Genomic DNA, 21,469 nt, shown 5'->3' on the forward strand with positions numbered 1-21,469 from the left:
TTAACTAGCTTTTCTCTTCTTAAAACTGTTTGCATTACTAGGCAATATCAGAAAGGAACATGTGAAAACACATGGTTCTGCATAGTAAAGGAAAGGAAGGGCATACTTCTGCAGCTTTACTTCATTATCTTATGATAGACTGCTTCAAATCTGAAGAAACTTCCCCTAGGAGTAAGAAGATCATTTGGTCTCTTTGCTCAGTCTGAGGATTTTCAGTAGAGATATCTGTTTGAAGTGAGCTGAGCTTGCTTCATCCTTCTGGATAAGCCAGCCAACATCACAGAGTAAACATTTTATCACACCCTTTCAGAATATTTTGGGCATGTGAACTGTCTCACTTCAAGCACAAGAGTAATTAATGCCAGCAGCTCAAGTTGAGCCAGTGCTCCAGTCTTTTCCTGCAAGAAGGCTTTGATGGCGTTCCACATTTCTGCAAGTTGGTGAGCTCCTGAGAAACACTCTCTGGTAATATCCTTAGCACTAGAAGCCATAAGACCTGCAGTCGCCACTAACCACACTTATAAATGTTGTTATTTTTATCTGGTTTGGAACTATTTTCCCAGGAAGCCTCCTGATGAAGTAAGTAAATAAATAAAAATACTGCTCCTGGGGGATCTGATGAAATAAGCTGCAGACTGCCAAGCCTGCTTAGTTTAGAGTCCACTCACGATATCTTAGCTGAAGACTGAACAACAGCAGATCATTTCTGGATGTCATCTTCTGTTTAACTTTTCCTAGAGAGTGTTGAGTTTGTGTTCTTACAGTCCCTACACTTCTCCATAGAGGAGTTTTAGCACTTTGTGAGATTTTTCCTTGAGTAGAGAGGACAACCCAGTAAGAATGTTTCGAGAAAGAAAGATGAAGTTCATTACTTGCAGTCAAATGGATTTCCCCCTCTCTGAGAGGATTAGCAAAATGGACAGTTAATCTGGGAGTAAATTGAGACTTTTATAAAGACTGAAGTAAAAAGTCAGTCACTAATTCATTTCATCATGTCTATCTAATTTGAGTATTTCTCTGGACATAATAAAAACTAACACGCACACTCATGGAGTGAGAGGAGTCAAAGCTAAAGCAAGGTGCAAGGTGATGCTGATTTCCAGCTGTAGCTCACTGATACACAGATTTGCAGACATCACCTCAGAAAGGCAACAACGGAACAGGATGAGAGGATTTTCCTGTCTTCTGCCAGCAAAGTCTGTGCTAAGTTGCTGTCTAATACGGCAGGCAGGGTGGAAGACTTTATTCTATAAAAATCAGTTAAACAAAGATATTAGAGGTTTGTGGGGTTTAGGTTTTTTTCCTATTGCCTTCCCTAAATTAGCTTCATATTGTATTTTCAAGTTCTTTGTTATTGTTGAGAAAGTTACCTTTGGAAAGAAAGAACATATTCTTTTAAAATAATGATTGTGTATTTTAACTGCATCTGTATGTACCATGTGAAAACATTTAACATCTTCCTGATAGTATTTTCAGCTAGGATTGCATACTACATACAGAGGATTTCCATGACAAAGTACTTCTGAAGTATTCATCCCAGTGTAGCTTTTTTAGTTTCACAGTTCATTTCTTTTTGTCAGGTAGTCATTTATTATAGTTAGTTGGTTACAGCTTCAGCATTTTGTCTTGAAGGACAGTAGCATTGTGAAATACCTCCTCCTCTTCCCCTGCTGTCATTCATCCACCTTTATATCTGATTTACTATGCACAGAAGTACAATACTTGGAAAGTGTTTCAAAAAAGATAGTCATGAAAGGGCACAATGTAAGTATTGTGCATATGCAAATGTGGGTGGGGCTTTTTTTAATTCCATAATGAAGTAAAAATACATAATAAAGTAGAAATGAAAATGTTTTATTTACAAAAAAATATTATTTCCCTGAGTTCACTTTATATAATTAATTTGTAAGGACATTTTTCAGTAGACTGGTCAAATGCATTAATTTTGGTTGATACCTGCTGTCTTTGGTTGCCAGACTTCAAAGGAGTGTCTTCTAATCTATGCAAATATGAGAAAATGCACAATATTGTCTGTACTTTTGGTAGGCACTTATGTGTTACAGTTATCTGCCTGTGCTTGCAGTCTGATTGCACTCCAGGCTGCTCAGGTGAGCACTTGCAGTCACTACGTAGACCTAAGGCTGCCTGGCCTTGGGCACAGCTTGTGACCTCAGAAGTATTTAAGTTTCATTTCAACACACAGAAACAAGGGAGATCTTCTATTTAGTTAACAAACTGGATGCAGGTGGGAGGTCATCCTTTTTATAGCCCATGTGATAAAGGAAGCACAGAAGAGAGTAATGGCTCTGCTTACATTCCCCTACACCATAACCAAGTGGCAGAAACAAACATTTACAAGTTAGTGTGAGTATTTGCTGTGCACAAGAGAAGGATCAACAGGGACAAATTTAAGAAGGAAGATGCAACTTCACACCAAGGACAGTGATGTAACTAGGTTAATGTCTTCTATGCTAGACATCATCTGTCTTGAAAACAGTGTAGTCCTTAGCCCACTCCTCAGCACAGTCATGTCATCCTTCCCTGTCACTGTGTTGCAGAGGTTACTGAGGACAACTGATCCACACAGAGGCACAGGATCCACCAGCAAAATCAGCTGGAGTGTGGCTGCCACTGGGATCACCAGCACTGAAATGGGGGAAAGGGAAGTTCACATGCATGATGCATTTTTCTGAACTGAAATTTTACACAATTTACACGAATGATGTGAGAATTTTTAATTTTTTTTATAGGAACAATGTGTTTGCTTTTTTGGATTTTTGGCTTTACTTTTGAGAGGACTGGTAATTTTGGTTTTGCCTTCAGTTAGATTGTAGAAAAGTGAACTAAAAGAGTCTTTGGGCACTGAACTAATCCCAGATTTCCCAGGATTTTTTTTTCTTTTTTTTTTGATTGAGGGGTCTTTTTGTTTGGGTTTCAGTCAAGAAATCTGAGGTACCCAAAGTTAAGTAGGTAGCATCTCCACCTTGGAAGAGTTCAGGGAAATCAGTCACCTTCCTTTGATTATAAAAGCAATTTATGACTTGTTTTATGTGTCTTGCCTAACTAGGCACCTGGATGAAGTACTGGTTGATTAGAGGCCTACTACTGCTATACATCACATTTGTGTATACACAGATGACCTGTAAATAATCACTTTGTTTTACCATTTCCTCCTCCAAATGTATAGGTACTTTAAATACTTTGATATTATTATTATCTATAATGAAAATATATCATTACTTGCTAACAAACCAGGAAGACAGACACATGTGCATCGGGGGGGATGTATGTGTTTATATAGTTATATACTTTCTTTTTTTGGTACTCTTTGGCCTGAATAAGAGCACTGGTAGTATTTCTTTTAAGAAAAGTGGAAAGTTACTGCATTAGCACAGGCATTTTATTCTAGAATCATGGCTCCACATATCATGAAACACATGGAGAGCATTAACTGAATAATTATCCACCATAATTCTCTGACATATCTCTGTCTAGACTGTAATGCATGCCAATTGCTTCTGCCAGGGTTACATTTTGCTTGACCTTATGGCAGACATACAGTGTAATTACTAAATGGGGGCTAATTTATGTAAACAAATGTTAGTTTTTCATAGCATGAGCCCTATCATTATGTTTTATTGCTAGTGGATGTGTTCTGTAGTCAGCCATTCTTCAATGGCTTGGGTAGATTGCTATTGTACATTATCTGTATACTGTAAACTCTAAAGATTTAGAGTTTACAAAGTGAAGGTATCATAATCCCTAGATACAATTTTTGTTTCCTCTCCTACAAGTATGTGAGAATTTTAACTGGTAATGCTTTAGCAAAGTAAATATTTCTTACTTTGTATAAGGGTACTCAAATTATTTTCTAGTTAGTACAGAAGATTTGGGGGATGCTAATGCAAACCACATCTTGTATTATCAGACATGACAGGTAAGAACAAATATGCAGGAAGAACTGGAATATATTTAATAGTTTGATAACTGTCATGTACTGGCCTTCATCTATCAAAAACCTCAGAGATAACTGCCACACAGTAATTGACTTCCATTGTTCCTTGTAAGCCAAGCTCACCTAATGGCTCCTATTCTTAAATCAAGTGCAGGATTGTATTATGAGGGTAATAGTGAAACTATCCACCAGTTTTCTTCTTGGTTTCCAATAATACCAATAGTACCTTTTCTTTCCTTGTTTCCTTCTCATTCTTATAGAAGAAAGAAGGAGATTGATCATGTTTACAATGACATCGGAATAGCTGAAGTTTACCTTGGTGCAGACATGTAGCAGATTTGGGAATGTGACTCTTGGCAGACATCTAAGCTTATTCATTCCTTTCCTGCTTAAACATTTCACATTTAGTCCTCTCTGTTGGAGGTCTGTCCTTGTGCTGTTTGTTTTGTGAAGTTCATGTGTTCAGTAAAAAATAAATTATTAACTTATCAATAATAAATATTTGTTCATGCTGTAAGTCTGCAATGAGAAACAGAACGGTTTCTAGCAGATGCCAGTTTGGAGTTTGGTCTGCTCTTTTCATAGTTTGTGTGAAATTAATTTAGTGGCCTCAGCACAATTCCTACTACTGTCTCACTGAAATCAATGTTGTCAGCCCTTGATACCCAGGCAGGAAACAGGACTGATGTTGGCAGGACTGGAAGACTAACTGGGCAGCACTGGGTAGGTGTACCTGCAGAAGTTTTGCATCTGCATGTTCAGCCAGCAACACAGATTATTGCAGTTGGTATAAACTTCCTGTGGGCCTAGACCATATATTTAAATTGTTATTCTCGATTTTAGTGGCATATACTTTCCATTTTAACTTTTGTTGTTAAGCATACCTGCTGCCTATGCTTTGATCATTCCTCCTGGCAGTAGCACCGATGTATCCATGGCAGTCACAAATTCAGTGGATTTTGAAGCCTCTGCGGAGCTGCTTCATAGAAGAAGGGTCCTCACTGAATTTTTTAAAAAAATCTCAGTGAGAACTTGGGAAAAAAAAACACCCTGTTTTACAGGAAGACTGGAAATTGTGGCAGAAGGTACACTTGGGTAAACAGAAAGCTTGCTGTATGTCCTTGTTTAAGCCCATAGGGCAACTGAGCACCACGAAGCTGCTCACTTACCCTCAGGGGTGGAGAGGAGAAATAAAAGGCTTGGGATCAAGACAAGGACAGGGAGGGATGACTTACCCATTATGGTCACGGGCAAAAGACAGACTCGATTGGGGAAGAAAAAGCGCGTCAATTTAATTTGAACATGTTCAGACATGTTCAGAAACTGAAGAGGGTGCAGGGAAGAGGTCACAAGTTTCAGCTTGGAAGGTTCAGATTGGGCATTATGCTTTACCAGGGAGGTAGTGCAACACTGGAGCGGCGAGGTGGTGGGATGTCCATCCTTTGATGTGTTCAAGGCTCCTAACAGAACCACTGATCTTGTGTTGATGACAGTCAGGCAGCTTGCTGGACTTGGATGACTTCCCACATGTTCCTTCCAACCAGCATTTCTGAGATTCTGTGAGTGACTTCAGAGTTTCAAGTCAAGCTCCTGGAAAATGAGGAATACAGAAATTGCAAGCTCTGAAACAAATCTGGAAGAGAACAAAATTCCCTTACCTCCTTTCCCGTCTCAGGGCCATTATTTCTCTTCCCTTGCATTGGTCATGGAGTGGCCATGGTCATTGCTGACAGAGGCAAGCAGGCTAACAGAAAACAACCCCTTCTACAATATAACCCTGATTCACATCAGATAAGTCCATCCTGTGCAGTGGATGTGGCATGAGTACAATCATTCTGTAAAAGGAGATTGAATTGCAGTTGCAGAGATCAACTTAATTTGGGTATTACTTAAGTTTTCAGTGCTTGACTTTTACTGTTCTGTAAAGTATTTTATAATTCATAGTGATGAACTGATTAGCAATTGCAAGTATGATTACTTTCAAACACCAGCCAAACAGCTAGAGAAAGATTTGTATTTGAAACATCTTTTTTCAGTTACAGTAGTGTACATTAACGAGTGTTCATTTGGTTTCTCTTAATTTTTGTTCGGACTAATTTTAAATCATACAATAGTTCATGAAGTAAAGTTCTGTGAATTAGTAAGTGGTATTTTGATAGGATTTTAAATTGAAATGCATAGTTATGACATTGGACATGTAATAAGATGTTTAATTAAATAAACAATCTCAGATTTGCAGTTACAAGCTGCTGTTCATAATTTTTTACATTAAGATGAGATTGCAGTCAGAAAAAAGTATTGACCATTACATGCACAGCGTCTAAAGTATCATTTGCCAGTCTCTAAAATCAATTAAATCCCCTCAAAATTGGGATCAAAATTCTATGCAAAATATTAATATTACATTTTTTGAAGGAATGAAGATACGGGAAACAGGGTGGATTTTTCATCAATTCATTTTCCTGATTAATATGACTTTGGAACATTTAGGCATTATTTTTTGATCTCATTGATACTTCCATATTTTTCTGGAGTTCTCTGAATTTGTATACTGAAATATTTCCAGAACTCTGTGCTCTTTACTTCAGAGTGACTTCATCATTGGGCTAAATAAACAAAGATGATTGCACTTGATCTTTGAAGTAGTTTCAGAGTTTATGCTTGTTACTGCTCTTCTTTCTGGGTATTAATAGTAGCAATCAACTTCTCTGGCACCACAATTTTTTTTTTTGGCTGTCATACTTCGTTCAGTTAATGGGGTAGATTTCTAAAGCAAGTTTACAGTATGACAGGCTGCCTGAATCTTCTAGGGCAGGTTATAGTGCCACTCTTCAAGTGGAGTTTGGGTTATAAATGTGTAAATTGAAGACCTAAGTGGTTTAAAACATTTCTATTTGGGGAAAGGGGGAGGGAGGCATAGTGAATGTCATGAAATTGTTACTGCAAGAGGCTATAGCAAATAGCAAAGGCATGTCTATGAGATTTTGCTGTCTGAATATTAAACAGCTCAGTGTAATTAGGCATGTTCTGAGGAAAGATTTCACTGTGTGGATTGAAATTCCAACATGCACCTACATGCATTTGAGTGGCTTTGGCTGCAGCCATCACAGCAGTACCACTGGCTAGTGGAGGCAGTGGTTGGAGCAGCCCAGCACAGCCACAAAGGTGTAGGTAAACACTGAGGTTCGTATTTTCCATCTGTCAGGGTGTTGCTTTCCATGGATATTCACAGAGAGCGGATGACATTCATGACAGTGGTGTTGCGTGGCTTAATACCATGATGCTGAGGGCAACATTTTAGGTGAAATGATCAGGCAGGAGTGCAGATATTGTTGGGGAGAGTTGGTAAGTAGGCCTAAAGATTAAATTGAAGCTGAGTATGGGTTACAACTTGGGTGCTACAACCAAGACTTTTGTCTTAGGGATATCTACACTGTGGAAGAGCAGAAAGCAAAGAAGTGCAGAATAGTTTTTTCTCAGTAATTCTCCCTGTGAATACCGTCAGGGTAGACCATGTGTCCCCAGAGGAATTTAGTGCAGGATAAATACTGCTTATGAAATTCAAATAATTTTCCATAAGCTTCCTCCAGCAGAAGAGTCCGTACAGTACCTGCATGTTCCTGGTGTGTTTGGTGGCACTCATCAGTGCCAGTGGGTGTTTCTGGAGTGCGGGTGTACAGCTCTTCCCTTCATGTAAATGCTGGTGTGGTTACATATAGCTAAGAAGTATGTTCCCAAAGCTGTGCTCAGAGGGACATTTACCTGCTGCCGTCATCCAAGGATGCAGGGAGAGGTACCTGTACCCAGCAAAGCCCGAGTCTTCATCTGATCCTGATCATGGTAGGAAAGAGAGGCTGAGCCTTGGCTGATGCCCCTCCAATACCTGTACCCTACATAGTACAGGAAGGTGTAGGGCCCTCAGCAGCATAACATCCCATAGATCAAAATTCACAGGATGGGGAGAAAAATATGGGACTGATGTGACCTTCCAGTCCATATATATATAATATTATATGAACAGCCAATTTTAAACATGACATAGTTACAGCTTTTGCTTTATTGAGGAGCTGAGATTCAGGGGATCTCAGATGAAGACCATATACTTTGCACTTGCGGACACCAGTGAATTTCAGCCTAGGTCTTAGGATGTTCAGAATAATAGACCTTTAACCAAAAGCACTGCTCAGTCTTCAGTGGCTTTAGGAGTGGAAAGACAAGGAATGGAAAGACCAGTACAGCAAAACTGAGAGAGTCAGCTACCTAATGAATTGTGTCAGGGAGCAGCAGGAGCAGGGCTGCTCCTCAAGGGTCGACGAGCCAGGAGCTGAGGATGTCTGCGACATGGACAGGCAGTGCCCTCACCAGTGGGCTCAGCCAGGGGAGCAGAGTTGGGGGGACAGCAGTAGGTCCTGTTGGCACTCCAGGGAGCATCAGGCAACAGCAGGAGATCAAGCCAGGTGCAAGGCCGAGGCAGGAAATGCAAACAGCAAGCCAGAAACAGGGCTGGGGACCAGCACTGCTGCAGCATCTCTGGAACAAGAACAGGGCTCCGGGCTTGGCTGCAGGGGAGTCCTGGGCTATGGGCACTGGTATGTAAAGCTGACAGGTGAGTAGGTAGGTATGTAAAAAATGAGGTAAATCAAATAATACAGAAGTGGTAGGAATTATTTTAATCATAATTAATAAATTGTAGGGTAATTCTGCCTTTCTCAGTGCTATATCTGTAAACTAATCATCTCATACAAAATGGACAGGTAGTTCATCAGTTATGATCACATGAGCCTTCTGTATCCCTCCTGCTCTGGGCAGAAAGATAACTCAAGCACAAGGAACTGGAACATTGTGATACTTGATTCATGCAGTTACCATCTTGATGGAGTGTCATTTTACCAGAGCCACCTGTTCAGGAAGGAAAAAAATAGTTCCACTAGTATTTGGTATTAGCATATTTATTTCAGCAAGATTTGGCAATGGAAATCAGCTCTGAGCTGGGGCATAAGTGCTGAGCTTCCTAAAGTTGTATTAAATAATTTGCACTCTTTTATACTGAATACAGGAAATTTTACTTTACTTCTGGGAATTGTGTTTGCACTGTACTGGAGGAAGCTATGTTGTTGAGTAACTGACAATTAACTGAGAATGGTAAAATAATAATTACAAAATTAGAAGGAGTGTTTATTCATAAAAGAACAGACACCTTTATAAGCTGTAATTATCTTTTTGCTAATTTGGTCTCTGACTGACACGCAAAGCATACAAAGGATGGAACTCTTCCCAGGCATTACACCACTACAGTCAAAGCACTGTGTTAAAGGTGAGGTTTGTACACTGCGTGTGTTGTAAAATCAGGTCACACGGGAACAAGTCTGATGGTGCTGAGCATCTGTCACTCAGGGGATGCTTATCTGTCAACTAAAGAATAATCACAACTGCAGAAATCCCTTCACGTAGGATTAACTATTGAGAGGTTGGGGCTGATGGTTGCCACAGGATCAGTAACTTGAAACCAGCTCTCAACTTTGTCTAGTTGTTCAGTTTGCATAATTCTCCCCCCACTCTGTTTTTGTTGTTGGTCAGTCATGGGTTTTTAGAACATAAATATACTCTGCCCTCTGGCCCAGAGAATGTATAGTAAAGCCCCTATGTAAGCTGAGAGTTGTTTGAAATAGGATGCACAAAAGTGATCATGAGATAAAGAACACATTGATTCTTCAGAAGCCTTTAGTCATTCAGATACACACAGCTCCTGCGAAGTCCATTTTTTGGAGAGGGAAGGGTTGGGGAGGTTTTGTCCACTTCTTTCACAATGTTTTGGTTCAATTTATAGGAAGAATCAGAATGAAGCAAATACAGTAACACGCTAAATGTACACATTTGCAGATGGGAGGGAAAATATCTGAAGGCAAGCATAATAGTACATTTCATGGCAAAGCAAATGACAAAGTGGAAGAAGGAGGCCTGCTATTCATGCAAGAGTTTCATGAGCATCTTGAGCCACCAATGGGAATTTTGAATTTGGTGTTCAGTTTAACAGGAATGAGTGAATTGACTCAAAGGGTATGTGTTAAAATGAAAGGGAAAAATGAAATCTCTGACAATAAGTAATCTCTGCCCCCTAAGCAATTACTGACATACAACTGAGTCGGGCACTGAGACAGGGCAGCGTAGGGTTTTATAAGAGGTTGTTCGGCGGGAGAGCCAAGTTGTCAGACACCATCCCTGGTTTATAAGCCAAAGGAGTAGAGAGAGCATTGACAATAGCACTAGTAGCAGTGAGTGTTCGTTCATTGCTTTATATGGCATGGACTAGGTGGGGATAAGTAGGGTTGTGGTAGAGTGATTCCCTTCTTTTTTTACAGGTTATTTCAAGCAGCAGTGATGCACAATGACTCATTAGGCTGAAGGGCACGCTAGAGGGTCAGTTCTTTCATCATCTCTCAGTATGCACATAAAGCCGTTTGGAGATATGATGAAGTGACATAATCTGAGGTAGGATACACACTCAAGCAATTTCAGGTTAACTGTCATGAAACTAGGACATGAACATACATATTTATTTCCTGCGCTGAAGGCACATTTATCAAAGCATAAGAACTACAATTTATTATGCATCACATTATTTTTTTTTTACAATTAGGCAATTTATGACAATGCAGGTTTTTTACAGATATTTAGCTTAAAAAATCTTAACACAGTGAAATGTTACTAGTGGGAAGCAGCATAGATATCTTGATGTTTTTAATGGAGCTAAAGCATAAAAATAAGAAAATTGAGGGGAGAGATTGTTCTAGAAATAGTAAAATGCAGTTTCACAGGAACAGTATCGTATAATGAATTATGTGACTAGAAAGAAATAACATGAGCAAATAGTAAATCGGTTTTGAAATGCCTAACTGAGAATTGTGAAGGAAGTGCTGGTAATGTAAAGCATGTAGATAATGACAGGAACTAGTAACTAGTCTAGACTAGGAATGGGGAGAAATGAGATATAAGACAGCATGTGTAAGGATTCTTAGTTTGGTAGAGAAAGACACCTCTCAGGTTTGGAGAGAGACTCCAGCTGGAGAAATGTCTGTAGCAGTCCATTCACTGAGAGTATCAGTATATACACAGTTGAAAAGCATTTGACTTCTACTTTTCTATGCTATGCTGTAACTTAATTTGTTTCATTCAGAGTAGTGTTTCATACTTTATAATATTCTAATTAGTGTTCTGCTTTGTGACTTGTTATCCTCTGTATTAAAATTTCTAAGTAGCTGATCAGAAAGAGATGAACCTAACAATCTAATGAACTGATTGATGTTGTCATTAACTGTGCTCATCTAATTAGTCAACAACAAAAGCTGATTTACCATCCTTTCTTCTCAAGGCTCTGAACTGATAATGTTTTTTCAAGACTGTAAAGGAGATGCAGGAAGGCACCTGAAACTCAGATGTGACAGTGAGATTGCTTTGTAGGTTAGGGGAATCATCTTACTTAAGCACTCATTCTATTTGTTTGTTCCTCTAGGTTGATAGGATTGCTTATTGCATGTCATAGTTTTTTCTGGAACATAATCTTTAATCATAGGATTTTCAGACTGGTAAATCTACTAAATATATCTATTTACATTGTTTATGGTCTGAATTTGATGATTATCTTTTTCACTTTTTCGCTCACCAAAGCAAAAGAACTGTATAACTTTCCAATATTTTGATTTGTCAGACCTGAGAAGAAGCATATTACTAATAATGCTTTTAAATGTTTCAAACTCAAGGGCACATGCAAACAAACTTACTGAGCTTAGGTGCCTACCAAAGAATATGAGAGAAATATGCAATATGTTGTAATACCTGATCCAAAACTCTTTGTTTTGATTTAGTGACAACAGTGTGAATTTATAAATCATCATAATAAATGGAAAAGTGAAAATTAGAACATAAAAAATAGAATCTTATGTCAGAGTGGAACCCAGAATGCATCTGTAATGACATTATTTATTTCCATATTTGTACAACTAGAAAGTAACATCTGAATTGTCATCTAGCCCAAGTAGAATGATTGTCTAATACAGAATGAGAAACCAAAGTGACAGTGTCATGAGATCCTGTCCCAAAATTTAAACTAGTTTGCCCTCATACAGCTGCTATTCTGAGTTAATATGTATGAAATAAGTTCTATTTTTCTTTTTCCTTTTTTTTTTTTTTTTTAAGATTCCCCTTTTGTGTTTGCATAGGCAGACACATCTATATAAGATCAAACTAGGAGATCTCATTTTAGCTTGCCACCATTTCAAAGTGTCTACTTATTTGGGAGTATAATTGTCTGCCCACTTGACTGCAAAATTACTGGTTTTATACCTGAAACACAGATTTGTCTTTTTGAGTCATCTTGTAGAAGGAATTTGACAATTGTGGAACAGGGCTTTTTACTGCACAAGCTTGGTTGCCCTCAACTGAATTTGTGTGACTAGGACTTTAGGAGGTCCTTCAAATATCCAGCCAAGGGGTCTATTCAGCATATGGACTTTATTCCATGTAACAGGCTGTTCATTGGATGTTTAAACTGCCTGTTCTGTCTGGGAGACTGACTGACTCCTCGGTGTTTCATTTGTATAGATGAACCAAAAAGGAGACAAAAGTAATAACATCCGCAAGATAGGGACCTATAATTTACTAATTAAAACACTTTTTCTTTTATAACGGACAATTAAGAGAATGTATGGACAACAGTTGAGACTCACTGGAATCCAAGACAGTCAAATGACTGGGAAAGTTTAAATGCAGTTATTAAGCTTCAAATTGTTTTCCTTTCTTTTTTTCTTCTGTGGGATAGCACAGCCATATTCTTTCAGCAAAGGCTTTTCTGAGCATGCTGGAGACACGATTCTAAGTGCCTTATTAAAATGGAGCAGAGAATGACTCCAGAGGTACAAACTCTCAGGAATTCTTGGGTTCAAAATTCCTTGACAGGGAGGAAAGGATGCACAAACTAGTCCTTTAAGAAAGCAAGATATTTGACAAATAAACTTCAAAAAAGCATAACCCAAAGTCTGTTTTCTGTGTGTTTTGGTGGGCTTTTTTTTCTGATTCCAAAAACTATACTTGTGAAACTTCCACAGATTTTTTGGTTTGGGTGTTTTATTAAATAAGCAAACTACTCCTCTGGAAAAGAGTCATGCTTATCTTTAACAGTTAATTTTATGTGGTGGTCTGGTCCTTTCCTATTACTCTAGAGACAGATAGATCTTCTGTAGCTAGGACATGCCTGCTAGCACTAAAGAATTTCAGGTAAAACCTGGAAGCAGGTCAGCAATGCATTTTGGCCCCATGTTGGATTCTGAAGTTGCACTTTTATCATAATCAACTCAGGCGTTCAAAATATTTCTGAGTGTATTGAAAAGTGGTTCGTGTGTATCCCTGAAAAGCACATGAGCTATGCTGGGAATAAGTCAAGGGGGAAGAACTGTGAAAACCAGAGTTTCTGTTTTCATTTGTTAGTATTAGCTGTTCTTAAGCTAAAACAAGGTCAAATACATTGGAGGATGGCAAGAAAATTCACACACTATATGAAGTTGGCTAAATTCCGTTTCACAAGTTTCAAGTATGAAAGAAAATCCTTTTCCCCAGCTGTAGTATATGTTAAAAGTTTGGCTGAAGGAGAGTGATTTTTCTTCATAAAATTAAAATTTTATTAGAGAAATAAGATTCAAAGGATTTTATAAAGTGATCTCTGCAGTGTAAAACATGCTGATAAATACAGTCAGAATAATATTTTTAAACACTTAGTAAATTACTGTCTTTTACAGATAGTATATTTCTTTGATGCTTATTCTGAACTGTAAAGCATTTTCCCTGTTTCTTTTCCATTGTTGTTATGAATGCAGTTGTAATGCCAAGTTTTTCCTGAGAATATAGCCTACAAAAAATAAAAAGGGGAATATTTTTCTTCTTGTGGCAGTATTTTTGCTAGTGCAGCTCATGCAAGACAGAGACTTTCCCACAGGACTAAACAGAACAAATACAGGCTTCATCTTTTACTGGAGGAGAAAAGTAGACATAGAAATGGTGAACAAATAACTTGAATTTTAATACTTTAGAAATTGCTTGAACAGAAAGGCAATTAAGAACATCAAAACAGACCAATTTGTAAGCATTTGAATAAAATAGTCTGATAAATAATAGGTAGAATGAGGTTAATTGAAAACCATTTATGTCTGATCAGTGGTTTTGTTCTGAATACGATAACAAACTGAGCAGGAAAATGAAAAAACAGGAGAGACTATTTTACAGTACTGAAGGATCTGACACAATATTTTTGACTTTTCACAGTGGCCAGAGTAGATAACTAGAGAACAAGAAATTAGACCAGTAATACTTCCTCAAGGTATGCTTCCACTGGCCACATATTTCTGTGGGTGCTGGCAAGGCAGGTGATGCCTGCATTTAACAGCCTCATTGGCACCCTCCACAAATTTGTGCTGTTGCTCTTGGATGCATGCAAACCTTAAAAGCTGCAGCATCCTCTGGCAAGCATTTCTGTAGGACAGAAGTGCCTGAGCTAATGCTGGAACAGTTCGTTCAGGTGCAAGGAACAACATGGCTGTACCAGATTTCGTGATGAGTTGCTCAGCCGTGTGGAGGAGCAATCCATGAGAAGCTGGTGAGAGCCAGCAGCAGTGGTCTTGTAGCTCTTTCAGAGCTAGCTTCTGTGTCTTCACTGTCTGACCTACTGTGCCTTGTGGGTGCACCTCCGTTTCTTCCAGTGCTAGCAGTGGGGGACCAGAAACCCCTCTGGACTGTCCACATCATTTCTTCTTCCATACTCAGCTGTGTTTATTACTGTACAGAATAATATCTTTTAACATGTTAGGAAGTGTATGTCTCTCAGACCATCAGCTCTGAGTACTGATTCAGAAGCCATTGCTGAAATGCTGTACATCCTCTCTTTCTTCTCCAGCTGTTGGACAGCTATTCAAATTGCCTGTTCTCTTCGGGAAACTGAATGACACCTTGGTGTTTCATTTGTAGGTAAGATCAAAAGAAGAGACCCAAAGCGGTTTTCAGGGTTAAATCCAGGATTCTGAATTCATGAGGCTGGTGCCTCTTCAGGTTCGCTTATCCTCTTTGCCCTACCAACCTCTTGCTGGCTCCCTGTCTTCATGAAACAGATGTGGTTTCTTTGGTTTTAATAATTTAATAGATTTCTCTTCTGTGAGCTTGCCGCCCTTTGAGCCCATATACCCTTTTGTCAGACACAGCTTCTTCTGGGCATGACGTCTACAGCTCAACTTCACTGAACTACCAGCCCTTTTTTGTGTTAAGCCTTCCTTGTCTGGTTCCATCTGGTGACACTCAGTTTTCCACTGAAATTAAAAGTTGATTTGTATCCACCTTCTCTGGGACCATAATGACTTCATTATTTTTTATTATATTCTCCTGCTTCCGTTATCTGTCACTCTCTCAACCTGCTGAATTCTGGCTTACTAAATTCTTCCTAATGTGGAAGTGCATACCCCTTCTCTGAAGCTTTTCCACTTCTGCTGTGTCATTAAAGTCCTGCAGTCCTTCCCTGTTAGCTCATAGCTTATTATTCTGAATGACTTAGTATCTTCAGCAAACTTTCATTTCATTGTTCATCTCCTGTTTCTGATATGTTATGAATAAATCACTCCACTGGTAACCACCCTCCATTGTGATAAATGATCATTTATTTCTTATATTTTAACAATTATCTATCCATCTTCCCATGGTTGCTTATTCTTATTAAAGTATGTTTGTTAGAGATCTTGTCAAAAGTCTGTTGAAAAGTGAAATAAGTACTATCAATCAATCTGTCCCTTATCTAATATGCTTATTGCTTATGCATTTCATCTTCAAAGTGCAAAGGTAAGATTGTGAATCAGCCCTTTTGACTCCCCCTAGCATATCTTATTTATTCCTATGTCTACTACTTCTGTATTTTATTATGGTTTGCTATAGTTTATAGGATTTTTCAGCATGCTATTGTATTTGCATTCTTCTGGTCCTGAGATACCAAAGCAGTTTAAAGTAAGAGGCTGTACACCGTGGTTATGGCACAGTTAGATAACAGGGAACAGTTCAGATGCTGTCATTAGAGATTCAAATTATGACCTCCCAAAAACTGCAAAGTGCTACTGGCCAAGTACAGTGTATGTTGAAGGAAAAAGAACAGTTGAATTATACCTGATACCTTCTCATTTAAATTCATACCACCTTGTGCTTTTCAGTGGAAAAGGCAGCCATTTGAAAATCTTAGGATTGGCCGGGTTATTGTGCTCCCTCAGCTAACGAGAGGAAGGAAAGACTCTACTGAAAACAGAAATCTGCTTTTCTTCATCTCTAGGTTTGCTGCAGTCTCTGGGCATGAGTGAGCAGCTGTGTGGTGCTTGGCTGCTGGCCAGGGCTACCATACCACCCCATACCACCTCACACCATACACCACACCACACCATGCTTGTGTGCAATAGGTCTTTATGACATCTGGAGCTCCATTTGGCAATGTTATGATTCTAAATGGAGAAAAATGTCTTCCCATTGACATCTTTAAACTGTTCCTATTATGACCTTCAGAGCCTGCACCACAGCAGCTTCTTCCCCGGGATAAGTGGCACAATATTTCAGCTCTTACCAACTGAATGAACACTGGTCAAACTGACTTTCACCTCCTGCAGGTAGTGCTTTAAAAGCATTGTATGCATAAACAGCTGAGCATTAATGAGTGCAATGATTTTTATGGAGTCAAATGCTACATGTCAGAGAAATGAAATATCAAATCAGAATATTGCTGCAGGTGGGGTTTTTTTACACCATAATTTAAAACATTTCCTGAATACACTACCTGTCATTCTGTGTACTGTATTTAAATAGAAGTTGCACTTCAAATGAAAACACATAGCAAAAGGGGAGAGGAGGAGTTAGAAATATTTTTTGTTGCTTTCAGATGAGGCTATGGTTAATTATACCATGAACCCTTACCAAAAATATTTTATGCTATAAAATTCTGTTGAGTTTTTCTTTTTCTTAGGGAGACAATTTCTTTTAAGATGTTTATTGCAGTTTGTGTTCTTTTCCACCACTTATCTCTTCAAGATATATCAAAATAGCCAAGAATTTTGTTAGAAGTCAATTGCCTCACAGATCACACAGAGCAGTCATTAATAACAGTGCATTTAGGCTAAGGATTGGACGCACAGAAGCACAGCAGTAAAAGCTACCTGTTGAGTGCTTGACTCAGTAGTCTAATTGCTCTGATGTTTTGAAAATGAAAGGTATGGCTGAATAATCAAAGCTAAATCACATTGTCATAGCATTTGATAGAAAGGTTAATAACCAAGACTGTATCCACATTAGACACTCAGATGTTTGTCTAATTGCAAAGTATGCTTTTAAAGTGAAATGAATACCTAAGAGATAAAGATCTGGGGCCAAATTACTTGTTGATATAAAATGATATTGCTTCTTTAATTACAATTGAACTATTCTAATTCATAAGAGACAATTGCCCCAAAACCTGTGTTACAATCCACATGCAGGATTGATAAATTATTACTCCTCTGAAGACCAATTTATAGATAAAGAGGGCTATAACTGGTACTAAGAATATTTAGCAAGAAGAAATCTTATATCATCGGGCCTTGAGGAAGACCCATCTCGATTTCATTTTTGCTAAATACAGATTATTTGTTCTCAATGATTATCCTACACGACTGCAGTGAGATCTGCAGTCTGCAGACCTGTAGCTGGTACAGGAAAGGTCATACCACTTGATGTGACCTGAGCATGCTCGAGGAGGTCAGTTGTTTCTGTAGATACTTTAATTCTGTCTTTGAGATTTGTAGAACTGCCACTGTGTATAATGGCAACACCTTGCTAAATATTCCCATACACAGAGGGCATGTCTCTTAGCACACTGGCTTTCTGGATGATCTTTTCATAGAATTCAGTGTCCCTCCCCTGGATAAGGCAGGTGGACTTAGTTATCCTAGAGTCATAAGGATATTGTTCAAAACCTCCCACAATTTGTATGAGTGTTCAGAAAATGATCCTAAAGGAGAAAGACATTACTTGGCACCACCCCTCTTCCCCTGCCTCAAATCCCACCAATTACAGTGCATAACTAAGATAAGTTGACAGGAATCAGGTATGTGTCGCACAGTGCATTCCTTTATACCACACACTTTATATACATGGAGCATTGGATTGACACCCCTTATGTATGTTTGGAGGATCATGACTGCTGTTAGTTATCACATGATAGCTGTGACACATTTTTCTGTAAAACTGAAGCTGGATTATTGTAGTTCTGTTTTCATTCCCAGATAATTAGCAAAATTGGTCTGCCATTTATTCAAAAAAGAGCAGTTTGATGAGCCATGGGTCTGAGTCTTATTCTATCTGTTCTTGGTGTTCCTCTCCTGAGAAGCAGCTGTTTACATTAGCTGTCTTTTGAAGGTATGAGTGGGACCTTCTGACTAAACTAGAAGTTAGTCTTCATCACTCTGTATTCTTGGTATTCTGTGTGACTGCATTCCATTTGAAATTAATTTTACTGGTTTATGGAGGTCTAAAGCACTGCTTGTCCTGTTAGATTTAAAATGTCAGCCTATACCTCACATACATCCTGTGAGTAGTTTCCACAAAGAATAAAAATTTACCAGGCAATCAAGGTTTTGCTGGGCTGCCTTTATGATGGAGAAGTAATTTTTTTCCTGAAAACCTGTGCACTGTATCTCTACATCTCTTTAAAAATCCAGAAAACATGCTTACTTAGCAGGACATTTTACCAACCGTAGATAATACTAATGTTCCAGTTTAAGTTTTGCACACTGCCCTGTAAATTCACAAATACCAAATCATGTCTTACTCACTGTCACACTGACGGCTACAACCAGATTGAGTTAAGAATGAGAAATAAGAAAATTAAGATGGCAGCGTGTTTTCTTTGACAGCTCACGTAGTCTGGAACTTGCTTCTCTTTCACAGAACTACATAGCCTGAACGTGGTGATATTAGAGACCTTCTGTGAAAGATCTCAGTTAACAATGATTCCTTCAATAGAGGTGAAATGGGAATAGTTAGATAACAGCATGTATTTCTTTTTAAATAGTGAAATTATTATTTCTGTCAAAATGTTGATGAAAGCTTTGAATTTGCTGGGGTTTTAAGCTGTTTACCATGTAAATAAATATGCCAAACCTGGGGAGGGCTGTAGTAGCTATGAGTCAGTGCAATAAACTAGGCAGAGACTTTTAAAAGAAAAGGAAAAGCAGTCATGGGAATTCAGTATATCCACCTCTTGCTTACAGAAGTGGCTGGAGCACAATGGGGAAGCATGATAAACAGAAGTGAACTCAACAGCTCCTCCACACAGGGCAAAGAAATGCATTGTCTGTGCAAGATGTGCCCCTAGTGTGTCTGTATTACTTTGTATAAAGGCCTCATATTCTTTGTTTGTCTGGAAATGAATGAGGCAGACAGCTCACAGCTCAGGGACTATAAGGTTGTCTGCATCGCTGTCTTGGTGAGGAGGAGTTTCTGGTGAACTTGCAGAGGATCTGAGAGGCTGCCAGTCTCTGCAGGCTCTGGAGAGTCAAGGTGACATGCATTTGGCCATGCTAGAGAGAAGGATAAGTCGCCTCAATGAAAAAGATCAGGGAGAATGTATCTGTCTGTTTCTACCAATGTCTAAGTCTATATATTTTGAAAGCTTGCACTCAGTATTTCTAACTGCAGAAAATGAAGAAGCCTGGACACATTACGTAAGTTCAGACTGTTTCATCTAGTTCTGTTTAAAAAGATTCAGTAATACTTTAGCTTTTTTTGGGTAATGGTGCAAGGAAAGGTGGTGTGCTGAGAACACTTCCTCAGCATCTTCCTATTGTAATTTGTGCAGTTACTCTTTTAGGGCTGGATACAACTCTCTTTCTCTATCTTTATCTTCCTGGAGGGTGGGAGAGTAGAAGTCCACTATTCCCCCCTGTCCTCACTGCCCACCCTGCAACATTCAAATCCATGATTCTGCTTTTCCTAAGTGTGCTGCCATTCTGGAATTTCCAGTGGAGCTGTTGCCTTTAGTAAGGGGACAGTCTACTCAAAATGCACTTTAGGCAGAGCCTCCAGCCCTGTAAATACAGGGCACAGGCACTGTTTTGGGAAACCATGCTCTGTAATTTTAGCTTCTGATTTCCATCACCTGAAGGGAAGTCAGAAGGTTTCCATTACTTCAGAGGGAGAGCTAATGGAAGACTTTTTACAGTTGATGCTCTCCTGACCCCAGTTCCTGGATGACATAAGAGGGTTTCCCCATGAACTGGAGGAAGACTCCTTATCTGCTGCTCTTACAGCAGCAGAGAGAGAGGGGAAGAGGTATGGAGTTTGGGGACCAGAAGAACAAGCTAACACAAAATTAGCAAGCCATTATGAAGGGCACACTTCTGACATTTAACGTGGGATGAACTGGGCAGTCTCAAGGAGAATGGAAAGCAGGAATTTATGTGCTAGGGAGATAAAGTAATTCATTCTAGTGCTCCTGGGCTGTATGTTTTCTGTCGGGCTGCCTGCAAGGTGAAGGGAACAGCACTGAATTAATTGGGGCAGCTTGTGTGTAGGAGAGCAGAGCTAATTAGCACTGTGTGGAGATGCAAGTATAGATGGAAAATCATGGGTGTTTAGGGAGCGGAATCAATTAGGAACCTGCACTGGAGGGGCTGAGGGTTTGTCCAGTTGTAAGATTATTTGATTAGGAAAACTTTTTGGTGGTTTGAGGGAAAGGAAATGCTTTTTTTTAGATGATAGGGAGGTAGAACAAGATGAAGTAGGTAGAGCAAAGAAAGAATTGAAAGGAAACCTATCCTTAAATCATCTCACTTTCCTCCATCTAAAATTCATTACTCTCTCCCAGGATTCTCATCCTTTTTCCGTCTTTAATGCAAAGGCAATTAAAAATGATGTAAGAGGAATAAAATGCCTTGCCTTCTTCCCAAATCAAATGGCCAGTCCCCTCCCTTCCATTTCCATATGTTGGCATTAAGTACGTAGGGTTGGTGTGCTCTTTTCTATTTTTCTTTTACATAAACTGTAGTAGTGGGGAGAGAGGAGCTACAGATGAACCACCTTAGCATGCTCCCCTACCGAACGAGACTGCGTGGAAAGTTTTACCCCGTTCCTGAAACTGCTAATTCACCCATTTCCAAATCAAAACTGCTATGCAAATTTGAATGCAGTTTTTCTCAGGGAGACCTGATGTTAGCAAGTATAGATTCTATTTATATGCTCATTCATACATATTTGTTTCTTTATATATCAATTTTTGAACTTTATGACACATTATGGTTATGCAGTAAATTTTGGTTTAATTTGTGTTCAGAAGGCCCTCTGGCCCTGTCTAAGGAACACAATTATTCTAATAAGCTGAGGCTTTAAATTTTGCAATGTAAAACAACTTGTGAGTAACTAGGTAAAGAGAAGATTGGGGTATTAATGTTCTCTCAAAATGAGAGAGAAGGAAACACT

The 21,469-nt window shown here is 38.9% G+C and overlaps 1 protein-coding gene across 8 annotated transcripts in view; it reads left to right on the top strand.

Moving 5' to 3' along the window:
- Positions 1–21,469, top strand: part of CTNND2 (catenin delta 2) — a 700,247-nt gene that overhangs the window by 573,360 nt on the left and 105,418 nt on the right. The gene's annotated exons all lie outside the window — the stretch shown is intronic.

The sequence above is a fragment of the Strix uralensis genome, chromosome 1 (genome assembly GCF_047716275.1).
Source record: "Strix uralensis isolate ZFMK-TIS-50842 chromosome 1, bStrUra1, whole genome shotgun sequence".
Lineage (NCBI taxonomy): Eukaryota > Metazoa > Chordata > Aves > Strigiformes > Strigidae > Strix > Strix uralensis.